The following is a 6,000-nucleotide window of genomic DNA, read 5'->3' as shown; positions in this document are numbered from 1 at the left end:
CAGACAATGAAAACATAAGTAAAACACATCTAGTGTGTTAGATAGCTGCTAAGGAGAAATAAACAAGGCTCAGAAGGGTGACAAGGACTGTCAGGAAAAGAGGCTGACATTTTAGAGGGTGTGGCCACCCTCTTGAAAGCGTGATGCTTAGGAAAAGTCCTGAAACATATGAACGTACAAGGCGGGTATCTAGGAGGATAAAAAATAACGCTCCAGATGTTAAAGAAAACAACGTGCAAGAGTTGAAGGACAGTCGCAACCGGGATACTAAGGAAAGCGAAAGACTTGGGCGAAATCGCCCACGCCCCCTGCCGGCCCGCGAGTACCTGCATTGCCCACCAGGAGGCGCTCCTGCACCCGCCCCGCAGGCATCTTCCGCCTCCCGCCCGTGCGTGGGCACGCGCAGAAACCGCTAGGAAGTTAGGCAGCGTCGGTTTCCCTTCCCACGCGCGGACGCCGGCGTGGGCCGACGCGGCCTGAGCGCCCGCGCACGCGCAAGGCCAAGGCCGGGCTGCCCTCGGGGCGGGGCGGGACGAAACGGGGCGGGACGGAGCAGGGCGGGGCGCGGGCTTGAGGTGATTCCCGAGCCGCGGGGGCGGCTCTGGCGGTGCGGGGAAACCGAAAGTGGGCGGCGGCCGCGGCCGGATCCCTGGCGGAGACAGCGGCGGCGGCTGGGCCCAGAACCGCGGGGACTGGCGGTAGGCCCCCGGAACGAGGTGAGCGCAGGTCCTGCCGGCTCCAGGCGCGACAGGTGCCGGGCGACGTCGGACGAGGTTTCGGGCGGGCGAGGCGCATCTTGTTCACCCGCGGGACAGCGGCCCGGGCGCGGCTCCCACAGGCTCCGGGCCTCTTCTCTGCAGCCGCAGGGAATGCCCGGGTCCGACTTCTGGAAACCTGGCTCGGCGCCGGGGGAGTTGGAGTTCCAGAGCGTTGTGTTTTAAATCTTTGATGGGACCCCTCCCCCGGCCGCTCGGGGCAGGGCTGGGCGTTCACCCGGGCGTCGGATAGACCCTCCTGCCACCTCCGAAGCTCAGAGCCGAGGGGGAAATGCAGTAGTTGGGGTGTGAACTAGGGCGGGAGATGCGGTTCAGGAAGTGGTTCCCGGTCTTGGAGCAACCGGCCGCAGCCGCAGCCGCAGCCGCCGCCCCCTAACAAGAGAGGTCCAGTCTCTGGCCGCTTAAACCCATGTATTTTACGCCACGCACTTCAAGTTCCTTAAAGGCACGGATTTCTCTGTTAGGTCTCGGTACTCCAGAGACGAACCCGTGCAGGCGGCTCAAGTAATGCAGGACACACATACCCATCCCTTTCGAAACACAAACACCTGCTGGGTACGAAGCATCAAGCTGGGAGGCAAACGTGGATCCTTGAATAAGTTGTCGAGGCAAACGTGGATCCTTGAATAAGTTGTCTCAGCTTTCAGCAACATCCCCCAACAGGGTCAGGCTTTCAGCCTCAACTTGCTGCGTGGGAGCTTGGAGCCAGCACATCTTTTCTTCACCCGTCCACTTGAGGGATATATTTCCATTAAACGCCAAATATTCCCAAATACCGTAACTTCAAAGAGCAGAGAAAGGGAATAACTACAATAGAACAAGTCCTGGTCCCGAAGGAGTCTGATAACCGCCTAACAAAACTAAACCAAAAATTAATCTGATTCATTAATTCTCCTTCCTTCAACCCCTACCCCCTCCCTAATCGTAAGGGTGGAAAAGCTGCTAGAAAGTGTTCTGCGTAGAGGTATGTAACAACCGAGTGGTAGAAGTGAAATTTAGACTCATTTTCCTATCTCTTCCTGGTCTGCCTCGACGTGTTTGTATGTGTTGTATACCTTAAGTAGTATGGACCTGGATTGAAATGTGGGCTTCAGGTTACTAATCGTGTGATCGTGAACAAATTACATGCTTTCTCTGAGCCTAGTTTTGAATGTATCAAACAGAAATATTTAACTTACTCTGAAAGGCTTTTTCTATATAACTGCCATTAATCCTTTGGCTGGTAATAGTGTTATTGCTTCCACCACACTACCCATATTTTATGTTACTGGGTTTCAGTTTTTTGAAGGTGAGGACGCAATGTTCTTTTAAGTTTCCCATATACTGGTAATGTAAATTGGCACATGATGAATATTTTTGCAGTTCCATTCACTGAGCATCAGTTATGTGCAAAGTATTGCGCTGGGTGTAGAGAATTAAACAGGGGGCCAGCTGGAATAGAACTCACATCTTCCATGCTCCAGTCCAGGGCTCATTTGTGACACACAGCCTTCCTCATTGCTGGGTAAACATAGAAAGATTGTGAGTCAGAGTTGGCAATGCCTTCAGATTTCAGTCCCTGTAGATTGGAAATGAAATGTAATCCATGCCAATGCCCTTTTAAGTGTACCTGTTGAACGTGGCTGAATGAACTGTTGTATTTTGCATTCAGAGATTTAAACTCCTTGAAGGACCTCTTTTTTAAAGTTACCAGTGCAATATAATCTAGTTGTATACGCAATACAGATGTAAAGAAAAAATACTTTATAATTCAAGTCTAAGGGCCTCCTTTGTGTTTGTCAAGTGCTATTTTCAAAAACTAAGATTTGATACACAGCACTTTGCATTTGGCCACTTTCACAGGACAGAATTTTCTTGGTGCTAGGAGTGAAATTTAATTTTATATTTATGTGAATTTGGTTTTTCTTTTTTTGTGCCAAACCTACATTTTTTCCCCTCCACTCTCACCTCTTTTTATTGTTTCCCCATAGGCCACATTTTTCTAAAATGTTGGCTTTCAAACAAACTAGAAGTAATTCTGAGATTTTTACCTGAAGACATGTATATATGCCAATCAGAATTTCTGATCAGCTCCGGATACCCAGTGGACTTCAAAGTAAACTTGATATTTCAGCCTGTGCAGCTTTGTTATGAGTAAGCAGTCCCGTGATTTTCATTAGATTAGTGGACCCCATTTCGGCTTTGAAGGAATCCAAGGAAAGTTGAGAATCCTGGCTCTTGCACACCCTCCTGCCATATTTAAAACAAGACCTGAAGAGACTTCCTCAAGAGGTCATAGGTAATTCTTAGCAGAACTAGGATTAAGACCTGAGCTCCTAACTAAGCTACTTTATCAACTCAGAGGTTTTGCTCTAGTATGTCAATTTATAGAAATCCCTTAGTCATATATATTCATGGTATGCATTTAAAAGTGCATGAAAAATTTGGAACTGGAAGTCACAAAAATAAAAAAACTACTGCCCAAAAAACAAACCATAAGGAATTATACCAGTTGGTGAAGGAGCGATCCAGGTAGTAACAAGTAGACTATAATTGGAAAGAAAAGATAGCATGTTAAGCTGTTGCAAGATGAGAAATCTTTAATCGAGTGAAGATCTTAGACAAAAAACTTCCCTCTCTGAGTCTTGGTTTATTGATTTGTATGATGAGGAATTTGCGTTAGCCTTGCTGGTGTCTAAAGCATTTCAGCATAGATTTTCTGGAACTTTAAGGTCCTGGCTTATAGCTAAAATATTGTCTTCTAGGAGAAGGGCAGGCAGTTACCAGAAGTATATGCCCTAAGGAGATACCCAAATACCTGTACTTGAAAATTGAACATCTGACTGAAGAAGGTAAGAGAGATTACTTAGTGTTTTCAGTTTACGCTAATAATTCTTATGATTTCTTTTCGGATTTAGTGTCACTCTACAGTTCAGATTTATGACACAAAAAATGTCACAGGAAGCTGAGCCACTTAGTACAGTTGGAAATATCTGAGAAAAGAGAAACCTAGAGAAGAGTTAAGTGTAGGTGAAAGACTAACTCAGCTTAAAAGCCTTAGGGCACCAGCTGCAGTAACATGCAAAGGACTGAGGCAGGGAGGATTGATCAGTGGTGCAATGCATTTATCTAGGATACAGCAAAACCAGATTCTTCAGAAAAAGACTTTCTTGGGCCATTTTTAGGTATATTAAAGACAAAAGCTATGAATTTACAAAATAAAGCTTTGAAATATAGTGAGAATTATTTTAGGCCATTTAAATTATTTACATCTTATTTCCCTAAAGGTTGTCATTAGTTTCCCCTACTCCCCACCCTACTTTTTGTATGTTAGCTGCATCTTGGGTGTTCATGATGAACTGGATATAAACAGAAAAGAGAAAGAATGAAACCATAAAAGAAGATGGCAATTGCCATCATTGAATTTTTGCGATTTTTGGATTTCAGTGTCATACCCTTAAATCAGAATAGGACAGATTCCTGTTGCAGGCCACTTTACGGACTAGTCACTAAACTTGGCCCAAGGTTGCTGTCAGTGTTCCCTGAGTCAAAATTTACTTTCAAATTTTAGGAGCAGCCATCTGAAAGGAAATCCTAGTTTGGAAGGCAGGAGACTAGGGTTCTTCTAGTTCTGGCCATAAAAATATGTGAGTGCTAGAATAATTTCCATAGACCTCAGTTCCCTTATTGTAAGCTGAAGAGTTTGAAGGAGATAGTATTATGTAACCCACTAAGCTTCCATGCTTCTCCCAGCTCTCCTTCCAGAGATTGGGCCTAAGCTCCTATGCCACTTCCCTAACCAGACAGGATCCAGGGACATTGTGGGACTGTGGTTTAGTAGGGAATCTTTGCCCCAAGACCCAAAGCAATATGAGATTTTCTGCCTACCATTTAGGTAAGCAATCTTGGAAGAGGAGATACATTGCCAGTTCATGAGTGTGTTAGTGAGAGGCAAGTAAGAAAATGCACAGTGGTTGTGGTGCCAGCTAGGCAACCAGGCAGAGGGAATGGCAAGTACAAAGACCCCTTGTGAGGGCTTCCAGGAAAAGTAAGGAGAGGAGTGTGGGGGTAAGAGGTGGGGGGGGCAGAGTGAGTGAAAGGAAAGACAAGAGAATGGAGGTCATAGAAATGGGAGTGGGCATTTCTCCTTTTGCTGTAAAGACTTAGGCTTTTTGTCCAAGTGAGACAAAAGCATCTGACGAAGCATCTGCCTGCCAGGGTTTTGAGCAGAGGAGTGACATAAAGGATTTATACTATGCGAGGAACACTCTGTTGTGTGGAGAGTAGATTCTAGGAGGTGATGTGGAAGCAAAGGAGACCAGCTAAGATCCTGGTTTCCCTAAACCAGGCAAGAAATGTTGCTGGCACTGACTAGGGTGATTGCCATGGAAGGGGTGAGGGGTTGAGGGAATTGCAGACCTCAGCCTGTCCATTTTCTTATCTCACATTGGGGGAGAGGAGATTGACTTACTTCACCTTACAGGTAAGGAGACTGGGGCCCAGGAGAGAGGGCTCGTCCCAGGAAAGTAAGTATGCAGAGCGTATGAAACTTGGGGAACACAAGCAAGCAGAGGCACAAGCACGAGCTTCTGCAGTCTGTCTCTCCCCCAAATCAAATTGAAATGTATCAGCTACCAGTTGTAAGCAACTTTACTCTTGGAAAGAAATAGTAAAATATGAATTTTTAATGAGAATATGGGAATTAAAGAGAGGGTGAGAGTGTGAGTTACATGTGTAACATGAGCCTTTCTCAGGCCAAGTTGGGAAGTCTCACTCAGAAAAAAACAGTGTAGATTGATTAGTTCAATTCATGCGTGTATGGCAGTAAAACTCAACAGAAATCAACAGGTGGAAGGGAGAGGAAGAGATGGGTAAATTCATATCTAGTGGGTACAGTGCACACTGGGTGATGGGCACTCTTATAGCTCTGAGAGTCAAACTGTACGAAGGTAATTCATGTAACCAAAACATTTGCAACCCCGTAATATTCTGGAATTTTTTAAAAAAAGAATAAATAGTAGGGCGGCACCTGTGGCTCAAAGGAGTAGGGCGTGGGCCCCGTATGCCAGAGGTGGCGGGTTCAAACCCAGCCCCGGCCAAAAAAAAAACAGAAAGTATAACAGTGTCAAGAAATGAAGATAGGTAAACATGAGAAAAATGAGAAATAATGATGAGACTTCTGTGCCACACAGACAGCAGTGTTACTTAATTTTCTTATCAGTGTCCCACTGTAAATAGTATGTAG

The 6,000-nt window shown here is 45.7% G+C and overlaps 1 protein-coding gene across 3 annotated transcripts in view; it reads left to right on the top strand.

Moving 5' to 3' along the window:
- Positions 1 to 504: 504 nt before the first annotated feature.
- The window catches only part of TDRD7 (tudor domain containing 7), a 91,360-nt gene continuing 85,864 nt past the window's right edge, over positions 505 to 6,000 (top strand). Inside the window, exons 1-2 of one of the 3 annotated variants that reach the window (XM_053568213.1) lie at positions 513 to 716; positions 3,521 to 3,607. The gene's annotated coding sequence lies outside the window, so the exon portion shown is untranslated. Of the gene's footprint in view, positions 717 to 2,740; positions 2,910 to 3,520; positions 3,608 to 6,000 lie in introns of those variants that run through there. The other 2 variants (XM_053568223.1, XM_053568207.1) reach the window with 2 other exon arrangements.

The sequence above is a fragment of the Nycticebus coucang genome, chromosome 2 (genome assembly GCF_027406575.1).
Source record: "Nycticebus coucang isolate mNycCou1 chromosome 2, mNycCou1.pri, whole genome shotgun sequence".
NCBI classification, from domain to species: domain Eukaryota; kingdom Metazoa; phylum Chordata; class Mammalia; order Primates; family Lorisidae; genus Nycticebus; species Nycticebus coucang.
Note: the sequence above shows the minus strand (reverse complement) of the source record. Positions and strands in the feature narration are given on the sequence as shown.